Source organism: Carettochelys insculpta, chromosome 3 (genome assembly GCF_033958435.1).
Source record: "Carettochelys insculpta isolate YL-2023 chromosome 3, ASM3395843v1, whole genome shotgun sequence".
Taxonomy (NCBI): domain Eukaryota; kingdom Metazoa; phylum Chordata; order Testudines; family Carettochelyidae; genus Carettochelys; species Carettochelys insculpta.
This window is the reverse complement of record NC_134139.1, coordinates 66,540,258-66,559,854: the sequence shown is the minus strand read 5'-3', so window position 1 is coordinate 66,559,854 and position 19,597 is coordinate 66,540,258. Positions and strand designations below refer to the sequence as shown.

The window sequence follows — 19,597 nt, the reverse complement described above, 5'->3', positions numbered from 1 at the left end:
TTGGACAAGTACCCTACTTCATCTCTGCCACCAAATTTAGTTCAGTGGCACCCTGATCACGTCCCTACCCAGCGGAATGGGAAGAAAAGTGGAAGGAACGGATTAGACAGCCAAGTGAACTGAATCAGGCAGGAACAGGAAACTGGGAGAAGAGCCTAGGAAGGAGAGAAGAGGCAAGGGCATGAACTGTGCTAGAGCTGACCCGTATCTAGCTATCATGACAGGAGGAAAGGGATACTACCATGGGAGAAGCAGGCACACAGTGCTTGGGAGAAATGCTGGCATTTCATTCAGTATCTGTGAGATCTTCCCTGTGGCTTGCTGACAATGACCTAGCTCCCCTGTGAAGATTCACTGTCATATCCTCTAGTCTAGTGAGCTGACAGTACCTGTAGAAAGGTCTCCTCCACAGATTGGCCTTTAAGCTACTGAAATATACCCACATCCCACTCTTTGAACAGAGCAGACAAAGGGAAGAGATGACGTGACATGCACACATGCAACCAGACAACCCAAACCACCACTATTAGCTCAATTTCAGATTTAGCAGCTTTGAGAGACCATCCTTTTATTAGCAGTCATCTTCTCACCAGTTTACAAAGGAATTACGAATGGTGGGACTTTGACTCTAATCACCATTGCTAGGGGATAGCAATGGGTTCCGTAAAAACTAACCAAATCACCACCCCTCCCATTTTTGTTTCAGAATTAATTCTAAACTGTGGGCTTGTCTACACGAGCCCCCTCCTTCGAAGGGGGCATGTAAACGGACCCGAGCGGTGAATAGCAATGAGGTGCTGCACCTGATCAGCATAATTCTCACTGTGCAAACTTTGAAGTTGCTAACTTCAAAGAGGCAGCAAGCCGTGTAGCTGCGAACACTTTGAAGTACCGGCACAACTTCAAACTGCCCTTACTCCCAAAATGTTTTGGAAGTAAGGGCACTTCGAAGTTGTGTGGGTATTTCGACGTGCCTGCGGCTACACAGCATGCCAGTGCTTCAAAGTTAGCAACTTCGAAGTTCACGCAGCAAGAATTATACTAATGAGGTGCTGCACATGCAGCTCAGCACCTCATTGCTATTCACTGCTTGGGCTCGTTTACATGCCCCCTTTGAAGGAGGGGGCTAGTGTAGACAAGCCCCGTGTGTTCTAAGGTTGCTTATGGAAGCCAGGGATCATTTGGAAAGTACTGAAATATAGTAGTGCTACATGACTGCTTTTTTGTTTTCTTAAACTCAGCGTCTCTCTTCATTCCATTGTTGTGCGCCACCACGAAGTCCTGTGGCACCTTACAGACTAAGAGCTATTTTGGAGTATAAGCTTTTGTGGGCAAAGACCCGCTTCGTCAAGAGTCGCCACAGGACTTCTTGGTGTTCTCCAAGCATTAATGGACCGGTAAGGAAAAACAGACTGAAACTGAGGGCTGGTATCTTAGGCCTTTAGTTTTCAGTGTTGAAAGCCCTTCACTCTTTAAACCTCCAGTACACATATGGTAAATATCTGTGGCCAAATTTTGTGTATGCTTTCACAGGTTTGGATGGTACTTCAGGGAACACTGTGGGTTACAAAAGGCAACACTTTAAATATAAAGAAGGAAAACAGATCTCTTGAGAGTTTGTTGCTTCCTGGCCAGCTTTTCAAATGGGAAGAAGGTAAGACAAAGATCAGCAGAGCATGTTTCTTTAATAACACTTTTCTGTAAATAATGTATTTTTGTTAGACGCACAATGCCAGATGAAGTCTGGAAGAAGAGGATGCATCTCCAAAAGAAATCTCTTTACAAAAACCATTGCTAACATATAAAACATAAAAATGACAGGTCAGCTATAAACTGGTCACAAGATAGACATACATGATTGCAAATGGCAAAGTAAGGTAACCTGTGCCAACCTGGCACTCAACTGATGGGCAAAATTAGAATAATTTGCACATTAAGGGAGGGACAAAGGAGGAAGCAACCAACATCAACATAAGATAAAGCAAATGACAAGTAGCCCTGTAGCACCTTAAAGACAAACAAACGTATTCATTAGGTAATGAGACCTGCCCCTTCCTCAGAGGAAAGCACCCCTTAGCCCAGGGGTCAGCAACCTTTCTGAGGTGGAGCTCCAGCATAGGCTTCCTGCCTAGGCCTCCCCCTGACACTGCATGCACCATTACTGTTGGGGGATCCACTGCAGGGGGATCCACTGCAGGGGGCTCCAGCCTCGGCCCCACGGCAGGGGATCAAGCTCTGGCCCTGTGCTACGGTCCAATTTGTCGACAAAACTCAGCACTTTCACCAGCAGCGTTCTACCTCTCTGCCCGGAGGCATAATGCTGCTGTTGACAGATTCTATTGATAAAAAAGCTGCATGGATGCTCTGCGGGGGGCGTCTCTCGACAGACTAGGCGTTCATAACAATGGGCAGCCCTATCTGCTGCTCTTCCAGGCGCCCATTTTGTCAAGAGACCAGCCAGGCAGTTCGACCGCTCTGTCAACAGAGCGGAGCGCTCTCCCGATGGGCTTTTGCATGTGGCCACACTCTGTCGATAGAAATTTTATCGGGAAATCTCTTCCAACGGTGACTTCTGTCTACAGATCGCTGAGGATCTTACCCTTAGATATTAAGTGGAAGGTTTTACTTAAACTGGAAGCGTAAAGAATTTCTGATTGCACCCTGCCCTAGTATCACAAAGGTTCTTACAAGACAGGCCTACTACGTACAGTGATAGTTTCAGACAAAGGAGTCAGATAAAGCTGAAGCTGTAGCTTCAACGCTGAATTTCTCGTGCATTTCAAATCAGGCCCTTGTGGCCATTTTTATTACATAGATTAAAAAAAAATAGCAATTGTGTAGGACAAAAAAACAGCAAGGGAAGCAAAACATTTCCACAGACACTGCGTAAATTCCATAAATCTCATGCAATGCAAATGCAAACCATTACCTGTCTTCCACTGAGAAGTGCAACATATCTATGAGCAGTCATGTCAGTAAGAGTGCAGAAGTTGGCCTTTGATGACACTGTTTCAGTGAGGAATCTGCACCGATTTGAGAACAAGCGAGAATTTGGATTTAGAACCTATCACCCTTAGAATGGAGATTAACCTTCCGGGATGCTTGTGCATGTTCTCCTTCTTCACTCCCAGCTCTTCCCTCTACAGTGTGTGTGCAAGAGAGCGTTTCTGTGGTAACAATGAGGTGAGCAGTGGGACAATAAAATAAAAAAGAATGTCAATAATTCATATGAAGCTATGGCAATAGTAAGCACGTACTGGGCCTGTAGTTGGGATACTGTCTCAAAATACTTTAACATTGGCCTAGTTTGGGTAGTAAGAATATTATACATGCAACAGAATGCCAGGGCAAGAATTATATGAAACAAAGTGTTTTGAATTTAACAGCCCAATCATCTAAACTGCACTTATGGTATATGCATTTGCCGACTTTTACGTATGCTTGAAGAGGAGGACCAACCTTTATAGTATCTTTTACTTATGACAATAATAACAGGACATTATCCACAAACACACCAAAGCACATGCAAAAGTTGGCTCAATAAAATTACATCATGCAGTGTACGTAAAATGCTCCTTCAGAAAAATCAATGTAGCACTCTTTCTACAGTGCACACATACAATCATAAATGCTGACATGCTATTCCATGCCAGGACAATATGCAGGATTTCTTATTCCACAATCCTCCTGTGATTTTTTAAAAGTCAGCTGTATGCTGTACCACATGGAATGTAAGACAAGCTAAAAATCCACCACCTCTTGGCCTCCAGAATAAAGTATTTTAACCTTTGCTGTCAGGTTACCAGGCTGCCTTCCCTGAGTCGATTTAATTCAGTTTAAAAAAAATAAGAAATTAAAATGCATCTTGGCTATAGATTCAGCACTAACTTTCGGCCCAATTTGAATTGCAAAATGTGAAAGGAAAGCTGTCATTGTTTGGCACTGCTAGGACCCTGCAAGTGGTCACTGGAGCTCTGAACAGCTATAGGGGTCTGCTTAGTGCATTATGTTATTTACTAAGCATCACAAATTTGTAAATGGTGGAACCCAGAGCATCTCCATGTGGGATGAAATGCTGAGGTCTCTCTTTTTCTGATGCACCACTTTAAGAACATAAGAATGGTTATATTGGGTCAGACCAAAGGTCCATCTATCCCAGTATCCTGTCTTCTGACAGCGGCCAATGCCAGGTCATGATGCCCCAGAGGGAATGAAAAGAACAGGTAATGATCAAATGATCCATCCTGTTACCCATTCCCAGCTTCTCACAAACAGAGGCTAGAGACACCAGTCCTTCCCATCGTGGATAATAGCCATTGATGGACCTACCACCCTTGAATATATCTAGCTGTTTTTTGAACCCTGTTAAAGCTCTGGTCTTCACAACATCCTCTGGTAAGGAAGTCCACAGGTTGACTGTGCGTTTCATGAAGAAGCATTTTCTGGTTTTTTTTTTTAAAAGAAAAACCTGCTATCTGTTAATTTCAGTCGGTGACCCTTAGTTCTTGTTTGGAGGAGTCATATAGATCCAAATGCATGACTATATCTGCTCTTTATAGCACTCTATGAAATAATTAAAAAAACCCTAGAGTGGGCATCATTGATTTTAACTGGTATGCGGCATCTTCTCTACAGAAGCCCACCACTTTGCCACAGAACCCCTTTTCACGCACATTGTCTAAATGTCAGGCTTCTTCCTCAAAAAGATGGCACACAAAGACCATGCAAATATTTGCATATGTGTTAATAGCAAAGATGCCCCCAACCCTTTCGATAATGACTAAGATTTTAAAAGGAGCTTAATGCAGGTAGGTGTCCAATTTCCTTTGAAACTATACTGATTTTGGACACCAAATTCCTCTTTGCTTTGAAAATCACAGACTGCATTGCCATTCAATTCTTTGAGACATTTACATAAAGGTCCTGTTCCTTTCCCCCAACTTTCAGTTTCAGGACCAAGACGGACACCTTTTGAAATACATCCCACACTCAGATACAGCTTTGTGCATTATTAATGCTTTTCTTTTTCCCCTCTCATAACCGCAATTTCTGGTGCTTTAGGAGGATTCAAAAAATCCATGTCCTGTGTTTATACAGGTTCAAACAAAGGCACATCTAATGATGCTGATACAGGCTGTGCACTTTCATGAATCAATCTATTTTACAGGTTCCATCTGCTCTTAAATGCTGTCCAGTGAACAAACAACATGTCACTATATTGCATAGTTCCATTGCACTACCCCAAACACACTTAAGCTGCTGACAGATTAATGCTTAGCTCACTTGTGGCAGACATTCTTGGGTTCTTACATATGTTCTTATAAGGAAATGGAACTCAGTAAGCACTTAATCACAAGCTGGGTTAGTGCTATTGTACTGAAAGCAGTGCTCTAACTTTGTTTCAGATAGAGACTAAGGTATCTCTATATAAGCCATTACTGTCATCAGTGCCACCTAAGTCCCTGGAAATCAAAACAGCTTTTGTAAACCTTGACTAGACAAAGCCAAGTGAAAATTTGCCACCGTAGCCAGGAATGTCACAGTGAGGAAAGTTCAGAAGTCATTGTACGAACTGTCTGCTCTGTACACTGAAATGCAGCCTGTTCGGCCTTAACATCTTTTATGTTGGTTCTAGACAGCCCAGTATAACTGGATCTCAGTGGAGTGTACACAATTGGTGTACACCAATGCAATGAATGGAAGAACTACTGTGAGACAGATAAAGCCATTGCCTTGAGCAACTTTTCCTGATGGAGACAACTTATCCAGTGAGAAGGCAGCAACAACAGAAGACTGCTGCATGTGGATATGGTGTGCAGCGTGAAGACTAGTGCTCATGCCCACTGAGACATGCTGCTCCATTGCAAATGTTTTGAGTACTTCTTCATCCGGTGTAATATAGCGTTGCTCCATTGGAATCAATCTGCTCCAGCTGAGAAGCTGGCCTTTTGTATTAACATGAAGTATTTATTTAACTAAAGCACACCCAGCTTATGAAATATTATTATAGAAAAAAGTGAACGTGAGCAAGCAATAAATCATTTTCTGTGATGTTTTCCTCTCCTTTCACATCACTTTTAATATGATGAAAGCCTAGGAAAGTTATTAACCATTTTTTTGTCCTTGGCATATTTTTGCCACCATAATCAATGGTCTTTCATGTGTGAAATGAACTACATTTATATGCCAGTGTTCCTCTATATACCTTGCTTCACTTGCTACACAAATCTCCTAAAAAGTGAAGCAAATTCTAGCCCCAAAAGAATCTGAACAGACCTATCAGAAGCAGTGCACTGTGCTCCCAGACCAGGCAGGCAGTCCCCTGACTACTTCCAGACTATGTCTACACTAGCCCAAATCTTCAAAATGGCCATGATTTTGAAGATTACTAATGAGGCGCTGAAATGCATATTCAGCACCTCATTAGCACGCCACCGGCCATGGCTCTTCGAAATTGCCGCTTTTCGCTGCTGCGTGGCTCGTCCAGATGGGGCTCCTTTTTGAAAGGACCCCAGGAACTTCGAAATCCCCTTATTCCTAACAGCAGATAGGAATAAGAGGATTTCGAAGTTGGCAGGGTCCTTTCGAAAAGGACCCCCGTCTGCAGAAGCTGCGCAGCAGTGAAAACTGGCAATTTTGAAGAGCCGCGGCCGGCGGCATGCTAATGAGGCGCTGAATATGCATTTCAGCACCTCATTAGTAATCTTCAAAATGGCCGTTTCGAAGATTTGGGCTAGTGTAGACACGGCCCCAGAGATGTATTCATCAATAGTTATGACCCCACTGAAATCAATCAGAATTTTATCACTGACATCCGTGGTTCCAGGATTTCACCACAAAAGGACACTGACTTCACTGGAGTTGAAATTATTAATTCTAATAGGGAATTGGGCCCAGGGAATTTTCCCTGTGGGGACTTTACAAATACCCTTTTCCAACTCAGTTAATGCAGACCTTATGCTTTATTTTAATGTTGCCAAAAATTAAGCAATTCAATCCATCCAGAGACACATGGAACAAATTGACATTGGGTAGCAATAAATCTTACAGTCAAACTGTGTTTTGGCCTCTTCGAAAGTACACAGGGGACAAAAGATGCAATGAATGGGTACCGCGTCAAAAAGCTATGCACAAAGACTATGTCTACACTAGAGCAATCTGTCGACAGAAGTCAATCTCGGAAGCTATCTTCCAACATAACTTCTGCTGACAGATTGCAGCTAGACTGCCAAGCGAATTGCAATAGTGATCCGCTCTGTCAACAGAGAGCAGCCGGACTTCCCAGTTGCTCTCTCTTGACAAAACAGTCAACCAGAAGCGCAGAACAGAGGGCTGTCCGGTGCCCCAGAAGCCCTGTCTGTCGACAGAGGTCCCCCTAGAACATCCAGACCTGCTTTCTGTCAACAGAATCTGTCAACAGATGTGTTCTGCCTCACAGTGGAGTGGCAGAATGCTGCAAATGGAAGCACCGTGTTCTGTCGATTTACTGGCAACAGAATGCACTGGGAATGTGGATGCCCTGCGGGTTCTGTTGACAAAGCCCTCTCGTGTCAACACAGCCGAAGAGTCCTAGGCTACGGTTATACTAGCAAGTTTTGTCAGCAAAAACTATGGTTTTTTTTGACACAACTCGTGACACGTGCACATACAAAATGCATTTTGTCAACAGTATCTGGAAAAAACCACAGCACTTTCGCTGGCAGTGTTCTGCCTCAAAGCTTTGAGCCATAATGCTACTGTCTACAGATTCTGTCGACAAAAAATTGTGTGAATGTTCTGGGGGCCTTCTCTTGACAGACAGGGCATCACCAACAATCTGCTGTGCTTCCAGGTGCCTCTTTCGTCAAGAGGAAGGAAAAGTTGGTCTCTGTTGACACAGAAATCAGCCTGGCACAACTTGCCTGCTAACATACACCGCTTGATAACTGTCCAGCATTTGTAGTGCTCACTTGCGCAGCAAATATGCCAGCAAGACAATAAACAGAGCAACAGTGTGCAGACAGAGAACAATAGAAAAGGCAAAGGGAAAGTATGCAAGGATGCTAGCTTGCCTCAAGTACATCACATGCGTTTCATTGGAAAATTCTGAAATGCTACATGAGGTGAAGTTACACTACTCAATGTGGCTTTGCATTTTGAAATCCTTTAAACATGCAAGTCCTGCTAGACATCTGTTCTACCACTGTAAGACCCCAAGTTATCAAAGATATCTCTAACTACTCCTGAGAGACAGCAACTAACCTGCCAAATGTTCCTTGGTCACAAGTTTCCTGACCTTTTGTAAGATCTCCTAGGAAACTGCACCCTGCTGGCAGGGGTGGAGGCAAAAGGGGCAGTAGCTCTGGCAGCACTGCCCTGGATGCGTGTGGCTCAAAGGGGGGACAGCAGACAGAGAGGGCCTTCTGGGTGGTGCCGAGGGCTGACGGTCATTGGCCTCCCTCTTCTGCTCTAGGCTCAACCCCTTCTGGGCATAGATTCTGCCCCCCGACCTTGCCCCAGGGCCCATGGTGGCTGTTGGTGCTGCTGACCACATTTCTTAGAGTACAAAGCTTATGTGATGGGCAGCCTTGTGCACTGTAATGTACAGTTGTTCCTCAGTGACTGAGTCGGATCTTACATGATTTAGAGCAAAATCTTGCAAAAACATATTGTTCCATTATCTGAAATGGAATTATCTAACACAACCCTGTGGTCAGTCTTGCACATTCTCTTGATAACTATGAAATTCATTTCCTAACTAGTTTTCATTTTTCATACATGTGTGTTAAGCCTTTTGTTTCACAGTGGTGTAGGCTATAATTCCATTTTTCAAAGTCTGCCAAGAATGCTTCTGCACTAAGAGACTTTTTCTTTTTTCTTTTCCTTTTTTAATTTGGCTGAGTACAGATTGAAAGGCAAGAACCGTCTATCATGTTCCTATTTGTTGCCTGTCATCTTCACCAGTTACCTAGAGACTTCTGAAATGCTGACCAGCCTTATTTGTACATTAAGCTTGTGGAATGCATCATTCTTGGTAAAGTACTGGCATGAATATGGAAATGTATTCATGATGGGATTGTAATGAGCATTCTTTGATCCTACAACTTTATCTTCACTTTTGGCAGCTTGTCGACCATATCTTCCAAGCATTAAACAGCTGGAGAAGCTGGAGAAAGCTGATTTTCCTCTTAGGTGAGTGCTGCAGTTGTGAAAGCATGGTGTTGTGATTTTTTTTTGTGGGGGGAGCTAGTGGGAGATGGGAGAAGCACAATGTAACTGATTTTCTCTATAGACCAGGAGGATTTCTCCTTCCTTCTCCTTTTCTGATATTTTCATTTTTTATCCCCCTCTTGGCTGATGGTTGATTTTTTTCATGTTCTTTCCCCCTTCTCCCCTTTATTAGTCATGTGTGTGATGGATGCTTTCTTCAGTGATGTTTTTTTTTGGTGCTGTTTCCATTTACGCTTTTTCATTGTTCCCTGGCAGCTTCCCATATTTTTCCAGAGGTGATGTGATTTGTCTCTTTGTTACTTTTATTTTGCTCTGTTTTTTGTTAGGTCAGCTGGTCCTTTAGCAGGCTATTTTCTACTTTCCTGTGCCTTTTCCTTTACATTTTCATTAGCCTCTCTCTGCCAGTGTTTCTAATACAGATATCATTTGTTGTCCTCCTTTGACTTTCAGACGAATTCTTGTTTTCCACGTTGGCTTCATTATGGCATTTGCTATTTACTGCTGCCTTCAAAGCCAAGGACCTGGCAGGTCTCCAGCTCCTGCGTCCTGCTTGATAATGCAGGGGAAAACTGAGCCAGAGAAAGTTGCAACTCTGCAAATTTTACCACATGTTTGGGGAACACTAGGAAAAAAAACCACCCCCTGAATTACCTATTTAACCAAGGAAATAGACTACTCAGGATTGATAGAATTGCCTTGCTTAGTCCCAGGTTTGTTTTAAATAGCAGGATCTAGTGTTTTGCTTCTAGGTGAAGGTGACCAGATTTTCAGAGTGTAAAGGTGTGGAACCTGAGAAGAAGAAAAGGAGGAAGGGGAAAGATGTGCATGGGAGAGCTTTCACAGATAGGTAAGAGGAAATGAACAGTAAACACTTATAGCCGCTTTCATCTCCTTCCCTTTGTACCCTGCTTGAATCCAGTCTTCATATCAGGTGCAGCAGAAGTGAGAAGCTTACTCAGATCCCAGGTCAGCATCCATTGTCTGATGTGGTAGAGCAGCTGCTCATCATGTAGGTTCAACATTTCCAGCACTCCCCATGGCTTTGACTCTACCTAAAAGGGGGAGTTGCTTTTGTGTGGGGAAGGAGGTAAGGAAAGCTCATTAACAGGGGACAGATAACGGCAGCATGGTGGAAGATGACCCTTGAACTGTACATGCACTAAACCAGACACATGTCAGTTTCACCAGCTAAGCAGCTGGTGGGGCCTTCTGGTGCTCAGTGGGGGCTGACAGCCATTGCAGGACTCAGGGCAGGAAGCGGGGCTTCATGCCTTGAAAGGGGCATTGCCAAAGGATGAAGAGGCAGAGCCAAGGGCAGTCAGCCCTTAGCGCTGTCCAGTCCATGGCATGACCCCACCCCTCAGCTCTCAGAGCGACATGGAGCTGTTCTCTGGCAGCAGGTCAAATGGGCCTGCAGCTCCCGGCTGCCATCACTGCCTCCCCTTTGAAGCTCGAGGCACTTCTGAATTTCTGGGCCCCAGCGCAATTGCCCCCCTTGCTTTCCCCAAACCGTGTTGGCAAGCCTGTCATAGTGTACAAAAATAGGAGGTGGAAACAGGGATGTGGCTGGTTTTCTAGCACATGGGGTCTTCTACACACGCTCAGCTTTTCCATGACATTACAGCCATTCTCCCTCTGAAGCTGATGACTCTGCACTTTGCCAAGTTCTAGTCTCTCATAAGTGTGCTACTGGGTTCAGGGTCTCCACGAGCCACTTGCTAGTGGGAGCCAGCCCATTTTCTAAACATTTACGAAGTGGTGCTAGTACACCTTCCTCCCTCTGGAACATCTTTCCATACTTGTTCCTCCATCGACAAAACCAACTCTATTCACAACCTTCCTTATGTCCTTCCTGCACTTGCTTGCCTGAACTGAGATGTAGCTTCAGAGGCCTTCCTCTCCGTTGGGAGCCTTCATTTATTTCACTCCCTAACGAGATGAAAAGGTGGGATCTCTGCAGTCCATCCTTTCCCCTCCTGCTGCTTTCATTGCTTCTCTTTTCCACTGTTTTCCCTCTCTCCTTTCAATTTGCAATCATTTCTCTTCTTCTCTCATTTTGATGTCCAGGTCTCCATCTGTGTTTCACCCCAGCTTCCCTTTCATGGTCCAGGGCAATCTCAACTTTCACCAGCACAACACCTCTGATTTCCAAACCTCAGGTCCTCCCGTTCTGATCTCCAGAATGGACTGGTTATTTTACCCCGATGACTTGGTTGTTCCCTTGATCTGATCTTTATCTGGAAGAATTCTTTTGGACTTTTCCATCTCTGCATTCCCTTTCTCTAATTACCATCTTCTCATCACTCATTTTCCCCTTACCATCTCATCCATCACACCATCCCAGACCTTTACCTGTCCAATACCTTTGCTCCTCTTCCCCGCTGCTCCATCTGCCCTCTCCCCTTCCAATTCTGTCTCTCATCCCAGCAACTTTATACGCAATCCAGTAAGCACAGCTGGAGAAATTCAACACCCTCCCACCCAAGTGAGTTTGTTCTTTCCTGCCAGAACTTTGCACTCTCTCTTGCTGAACTACTACAACTTCCCTCTCTCATTGGCTTCTGCTCCTATACTACTGGGAACTCTTCATTAATTCTAATTCCCTTCTTGGAACTACTGCCAATTCCCCATACTTCAACTCTTCCTCCTCCTCTAGCCAAGATTTTAACAACTTCTTTCAAGTAAAACTATACAGTATGGCTACATCTACACGAGAGGCTTTTCCCGACAAAACCAGGTTTTTGTTGGGAAAAAACATGGAGTGTCTAAAAGCAAAATGCGCTTTATCAAGTTTGTCAACAAAACCCAGCACATCCATCAGCAGTGTTATACATCTCCCATTCAGGTATAACACCTCTCTCAACAGTGTTCTGTTGACAAAACATCTGTGTAGACACTCTGGGGACTTCCTCTTGACTGACAGCATTCACTGGGCAGCCCTGTTTGCAGAGCTTCCAGGCAGCTGTTCTGTTGAGAGGGGGCCAGGCAGTCTGGCTGCTCTCTGTCAACAGAGGAGATTGCTCTTTCAGTCTGCTTTTATGTGTAGATGCAATCTGTCGACAGAAGTTTTGCCCGGAAATCCCTTCCAACAGTGACCTCTGTCGACAGAGGCTTCTCATGTACATGTAGCCTATCAGGCCACAACTGTCCTCCCCCTAACTCTCTGCCTACTGCAATTTCTTCCACCTTGATGCTTGTCTATGGTAACTGCTCACTCCAGAGTCTGACTCCTCTGCCTTTCTCCAATCCACTAGAAATGGTGCTGCTAATTTCAGCATCTTTTCTATACCTCTTCACCTCTCTTTGTATCTCATCAGTGGCTTCTTTCTAAGTTCAAAATTCTCCTCACTTTCAAAGTAATCCACATCCCTCCCTTTGCTCTTAGGTCCTATATCCTCCTGCTCCCTTGCACACCACTTCATCATGCTGACTCTGCCCTTCATCCTATTTCCCAATCCAGTCTTTAGAAACCTTGTACCTCCAGGCTTGTGCTTAGAACATTGCCTGCCACGAACTCTCCCATTCCCCTGAGCAAAACACCTACAAACCCTATTCAACAACCCATTCCAACTATAAGGTTCAACAGCCACTCTGGACATGTTCGGCAGTGTGCATTATACCTGCTCAGAGAGACTGATTGATCAGACCAGAGATTCTTATTGATATCTACTGTACAAAGTCATAGAACTTTATCATAATTTGCATTTTGGGCATTTTCTCTCCTGTTATGGGTGTCAGCATACAAACAGGCTGCAAAGAGCTGCAGCCACTTCTGTATGATTAAAATTTCCAGTACAACAAATGAAGGCTCTAACTTCCACACAGAGACCTCCAATTCATCCTTCTGAACTGCAACGAAGGAAAACACTGCAGCTCTTAACAGGAAGAAGATAGACTGAGATTACAATCCCTTATTGAGAAGGGATCCCAAAACCTTAAATCCCCTACCTGAAACATCTAAAGATATATTAAGACTGTAAATGGCATACAGTCCAGTTCTTCCCATAATTACAGTCTGAAATCTTAAGCAAGCATTACACTGGAGGTGGAGAAGAATGAACGCCTTTGGTTGTGCCAGAGAAAGATGAATCTCTGTAAGCCTTTGCGATCTAGTTAAGGAAAAGTTCCATTCAAAAAAACAAGAGTTATTTAGAACTGGACGACAAATTAGCATCTACCATTAACAGTCTCAGGATTCATTCAGCTCCTGGTACTCACCTAACTCTTCTGAAACTGGGGAATAATTGGAAGAATCTAATGTCTAAAGTGCTAGACAGAGATACACAGAAAGCAAACAATGAACCAGAAAACCTGTTCCTAAGAGGATATATGGTTATCATTGATCAGGACATATACACTTAGGCAGCGACTATCAACTTATTTCACACAAGTGACTGAACAGAGATCAGACTGTCACCTTTTGGTCACCAGTGACCTGAGGGCTTTGGCTCCAGTGCCTTACATCTAGAAAGCTCTGTGTCATTCTACCAGTTCTGAGCCTTTCAATCCCTTTCTTTCCTTGCCTCATCTGCCTTGCTTCACTGTGCTTATGGCAACTGCTCAAATGCTTTAATCAGCATCAGAATCCAGTGGTTGCACATTCACTTAGGCAGATGCATCCCCTGTGTGAAAACAGCATTATAATTCACTCACTTTTTTTTCTGTTACCCTGATGTGGATAACAATCCATAAAATCATTCCTGAGTCATAGTTCAAATTCCAGTCATGACTTCATTCAAAAATAACCTTGATGGTGGGCCTAATTTTTTCCACATTTATTACCTCCAGCCCCAAAGTGATCAGTTAGACCACAAAAGAATTCACCATATACATTTCCCAATTGTTGAGTTTTCTGAACCTTTAGGTAAGATGAAAGCACACCATCTGGGCATGGCTCTTCCCCACAGAATGTATTATTTTAGGCACTTTTTTCATTAATTTATTTTTGTAATAGTTTTCAGCGGCTCTTTTTCCAGTAAGCATTTGGCTCTAAATTTCAGATATACACATATCTTGCCATTTTGCACAAATCACAAATAAGAGAGAAACACTGGATATCCTTCTCCCTTTTCATTGACTCTTACAGTCTTTGACTGAAGCTGCTCCTTTTACCTTCACAATTATTTGTTCTAATTTAGGATGAACAGAGGGTGTGTTACTTTTACTACAGGATTTATACGATCAGGACAATAACACTGAACTTTGTTCATTGAACTACCAATATGTTCACATATTCTCCAGTCAACCATAGCTCTCTCTGGATCCTCCCATATGCATGAGACCCATTGGCTGCCAGACTGAAACCCTTAAGCGCCAGCATCCCCTAGTGGTGCTATGTATCATGGCAGTTAACTTCATTGCCGTGTTCTTGGAGATTGACTTTTACTAGAAAGTTATGTGCACCATGATTCTTAGTGCCCCATTATTCTGGGGAATCTTTACCTCTCAGCTACAAATTCTGCAGAGTATATTAAGAGTAGAAACAATTTCATTTTGTCTTTAGCCAGCATATCTATCACACCCTTATTACAAAAGACACGCACATCTAAGTGCAGGGTTTATTTGTAAGACACATTAAATGAAGAGGAAAAAAACAATCAAATAAAAAGATGACAATTTCACCTTGGAGCCTTCTTGGAAGCTTAAAAAAGAAAAGCTGAGTGACTGTTTCTAGAATGATATGTTCCACAGCTATTCATTTCTACTTAACTTTTTCATAAAGGTGGTTTGTGGAGAAAAAACTGCAGTAATGATAAATTTATTCATCTGTCTACTGATTGAGTTGAGATATTTAACTGGCAAACTTGCTAGATGAGAATTCTAAATTAGAAGTATCTGCTCTACATTTCATTAATACTTCATGAAAATTCATCGGTTTAGAAAATATTCTGAGTCCTGCTGTGCTCTGCTCTACGTACAAGTGTCTCCTGTTTATGTGCATAGACTGAGTGCCAGTTAAGGCAATATTCTCCCGTCCAGCATTGAAGTAACAGCCCTCTTTTTAGTCATAATTGAAATCCTCTCTCCTCATTCCCCAAAAAGACTGAATCACTGCCCTTGGGACAGAAGACATTTCCTCCCCTCAGTCTGGAGACTGTATAGTTCTGAGTCTGCAATAACTCCTGATGCTAGCCTACTGCACAGGAGACAATGGTTTGGTGACCACGATAGCAAAAGGTCCACTTGCAGGGAATGGAACTTATTTATGACCTTAATTAAGTGAAGACTGTACTGAACAAGGATGAATATAATAAGCATGTGCATATGTGATTTGCTGAATCAGGGACTCTGCAAAAAAAACCACAGCAATTCCATTGCAGCTGCAGTCCTTTCCAGACTCAAGTTTTTACCCTGCTTATCTTGCACCTTAAGACCAACATGTCCATGGCGTGATCTAACTTCTCCCCAATCCCATTTAGCAATAGCCAATGTCATGTAGCAGATGTTTATACTGGTTGAACCTCCGAACCTGACTGGTGCCAAACCAGAGAATATGTCAGACAATAGGAGATCAATATGGTTTAGCAGCATTACCAACACTTCCATTGCTTACTGAGCTGTTAAAAGATATTTAGGAGTAAATCAAAGACAAACAACAGTACAAAACACTGAGAACCAGGATTGGTGGCTGTAAACAAACTTTACAGGACCACAGGAAACTCGCCCACACCCATGGCAAGTGATTATCTAGCTACCTAAAATCATGCTGGACTAGGAATGTTGCAGGACGAGAGAATACCAGATTAGAGAGGTTCAATCTATACCAGGCCCTTACTGGCACTGCTTATATTGGATGCATAATTCCAATATTTGCCTGGAATTCACTACTAGATGCTTAAGATAGACAGAACTGAGCGTATGCGCTTTGACTAGTTGATGGGCCAAACCCTCAGGTCCTTTCTCATTTTTTAATTTAATATGAGTTTGCCCGAGTAAGTATCTTTATGAGCAAGAGTAAAAACTGAGTCAACGTGTTAAGTGAGACATGACAAACCTGACTAGTACTTCTTGTAGCTATTCTGTTATTTTTGTGGTTAGGGCTCATGGGGGTTTTTGTAAGGAAGTTTATTTTTGCAAGCTGCTGAGTGCTGACTGTGAGAGGGGGTGGTTTTCACTTAAGCAAGTATCTGTTAAGTTTTGTTAAAGTTCTGGGACAGACAAATTGTTACTCTGGGATTTACAAGAAAAGTTGTGTAAAATTGTTTGGGTTAGATTTTTCTGTGAAAGTATATGTTGTAGGTTTCAACAAATTATGGGCAATTATGGTTTAGGGCAAGCTTTTCATTTTGACAGCTGTCAGCCCTCCTCTCTCTTTTCAAAGATCTAGAGATATTGAGCAGCATTGAGAAAATAATTATTCTAAAATATTACAGTTCCTTACATAGCGAAAACAGCTATTGAACATATAAGTTTGATAAATTGGTTTTCATGCAGTTTAGCCAACTGTCTGTGCTGATTACATAAATTGGATGATTCTGAAAATTGAGTAACTACTCTAGTGAAAATATACATTAAAAACAGTATCAGCAGCAATATATAAGCAGCAAATATTCATCCTGCTGGTTAAATAATGGGACACATGAAATAAACACATTACTTAAAATTAAAATTGCTTTTGACCAATTCTTCGGAGCCTTTTACTGTTGCAGCAGTCATTCCCCATATATATAGATGGCTTGTGTGTTTCAGCAATCCCTGTGGAGAACAGTATGAATATTTTTTCCAGAGCTGAGAAAAGGAAAATAGATAGCTGTAAAGGAACTGCAGGAGCAGCCAAGCAGTAGATTGATTCAATAGGAAAAATTCAATGTATCCCAGAAGATTTCCTAGGATTTTCTCTCCTGTAGCGTTGGACACAATTTATTTTAATGAGAAACCAAGGATTTTTTGTCAGGTATGTTAAAGCTGGTAGTGATGGCTTGAAGGTGAAAAAGAAGAAAAGTATAACTGAGAAGTCAGTCTTCAAAAATGCTTTTGGATCTAGAAAAACTAAGGGCAACTTCCTTGAGGTACAAAAGAGGTCAAATTTCTCATGCATGTAATATTTCACAAAAAAAAATAACCCTCTAACTGAATATACAGGGTGGTAAAACAACCCCACAGTATTAAGTGGTTTGAATTCCACAGCATACCCCAGAACACACACAGGGGTAAGATTTATTAAAAGAGCTGATAAAATTGCATTCTCTTTTACTCTACTCTTTATGCCGTGAAATGTCTGGAGAAACCCACTTAGTACTGCTGGCCTGAAAGTCATTGTTAACAGGTTAAGGGAGAAAAGATATGGGAGGATTTTAAAGTGAACATTCAGATAGGCAGTGTAGTCACTTGTGATGAAATTTGCTCTGAGTCAGAGAGCTAGCGCCAGGCTTATGCCTGACTGAATTTCCACTTAAGCCCTGTTTTGAGAAGTTAAGTGGGCCATGTATGGTCATGTGTTTTGTGCTGGCCTATTGAATATTTGTGCTGGCCACTCATAAGAGTTGGGTCTACACTACAAAGTTCTGTCTACAGAAGTCACTGCCAACAGAGTTTTGCCAACAGAACCTCTGTCTGCAGAACACATCCACACCTAATAGGGGCTCCCCACTGATCTCTGTCAACAGAGAACAGCCAGACTGCCCAGCCATCGGTCAACAGAACAGCCAAATGGAAGCTCTCCGAACAGGGCTGCCAGGTGAACTGGAAGCCCTCTCTGTAGACAGAATGCCCCCGGAGCATCTATGCTGTTCTGTCTACAGAGGCACTATGGCTCAAACTTTCGAGGCACAACTCTGCCAGGAAAAAGGTTGTGTCCTGTTGACAGATTCTAGACAGAACACATTTGTAGGGTGGATGCTCCCTAGGAGTCTGGGTTTTTCAAAGCACTCATGCCCTCTTATTATAAGTAGTCATGGCCATGACAGATGTATGGTTTCTGCCACTCTTGCCAGCCACTGCTTATGCAGACCTTTTGCTTCTTACGGTACAGTGAAAGCACTTCTTACAATATGGTGTTGTGATGCATCTCAAATCACTGTCTAAGTTATTCAAAGATAGTATGCCAGTGGGACAGTTTCCCAAGGAAAATCCCAAACACTGACAGCAGCCTACTGAAATCAAAGATGTGCCACGTGAGAGATGTTTGTGCTCACCGCAACAGAGAGAAAGCCGCGTTCGTCTACATACTACCAAAACAAAAAAGCAGTCAAGCAGCACTTTAAAGACTAACAAAATAATTTATTAGGTGATGCACTTTCGTGGGACAGACCCTTCTTCAGACCATAGCCAGACCAGAACAGACTCAATATTTAAGGCACAGAGAACCAAAACCAGTAATCGAGGTTGACAAATCAGAAAAAAATATTATCAAGATGAGCAAAACAGAGAGTAGAGATGCAGGCGGGGAGGGGGTTAGTCAAGAATTAGATTAAGCCAAATATGCAAAAGAGCCCCCATGATGACCCTATAATGTTAGTCTTCAAAGTGCTACTTTACTGCTTTTTTGTTTTGATGTTCACAGTAGCATGCCTTGTTTTGCATTTCCACGCCTTTGACATTTCACTGCAATCGCAGAGCTTCATTGTGTGCTGGAATGATGAGGCAGGACTAAGCAAAGAAATACATATGATAACGAAAAACTTATTTTCAGTTTACACAGCTGTAAAAAATTTTGCCTTACATAGAACCAGCACAGAGAATGTACTATCCACATAGGCACTTCACTTACCTGTGAACATGCAACACTTTCAGAAACAAAAAAGACCTGTCAACAGCAGGAGAGCCACAAGCCCATGCAATCCCTGTCAGCTCCGTCCCCATCTCTCCTCCACCAGACTGCTCAGAGCTGTTCTACAGTGATTTCCAAATCCTATCTGCATGAAGCAGGATCATCCATATCACCTTCACTTGCCTTATGATGTTAAGGGCTAGTGATAGACTTTGCCAGCCCCTGGGCAATGTGCGGGGAGAAGGAACTCAGCTCTGGACCACTGGAAGGGGCAGGACCTTGGACAGAAGGGGTGGGGCTAGTGGCAGCCAACCCTCAGCACCACCCAGACAATGGACCGCACCATGCAACTTCTCCTTTGCACCTTGTCAGCAACCACATGAGGATATGTCTACACTGCACCTGGAAGTAAACCTTCCAAACTGGGTAGACAGACATGTAGTAATTGGGATCAAGACAGTGCACAAAAAACAGCTGTGTGGACACTGCAGCTGCAGCAGAGACTCAGCCTGGCCTCCTGAGCTCAGACCCCGAGGGTTGGATGGGCATGACAGCCAGAGATGTCACCAGGACCACAATGTAGACATATATCACAGGGCTAAGGCCCTCAGAATCTCCCCCCAGCATCTAGCTCAAGAACAAGCACTAATAATGAAGGTGATGCAGGTTCCTTCACCA

General features: G+C 43.1%; 1 protein-coding gene and 1 long non-coding RNA gene across 3 annotated transcripts in view; one reads left to right on the top strand and one right to left on the bottom strand.

The window, feature by feature from the left end:
* LOC142011124 (histone-lysine N-methyltransferase SMYD3-like) overlaps nt 1–19,597 on the bottom strand; it is a 359,175-nt gene that overhangs the window by 46,348 nt on the left and 293,230 nt on the right. The window lies entirely within an intron of this gene.
* The window catches only part of LOC142011126 (uncharacterized), a 36,013-nt gene continuing 25,309 nt past the window's right edge, over nt 8,894–19,597 (top strand). Inside the window, exons 1-2 of the long non-coding RNA XR_012644972.1 lie at nt 8,894–9,013; nt 9,105–9,171. This is a non-coding gene — a long non-coding RNA (uncharacterized LOC142011126). The remainder of the gene's footprint in view (nt 9,014–9,104; nt 9,172–19,597) is intronic.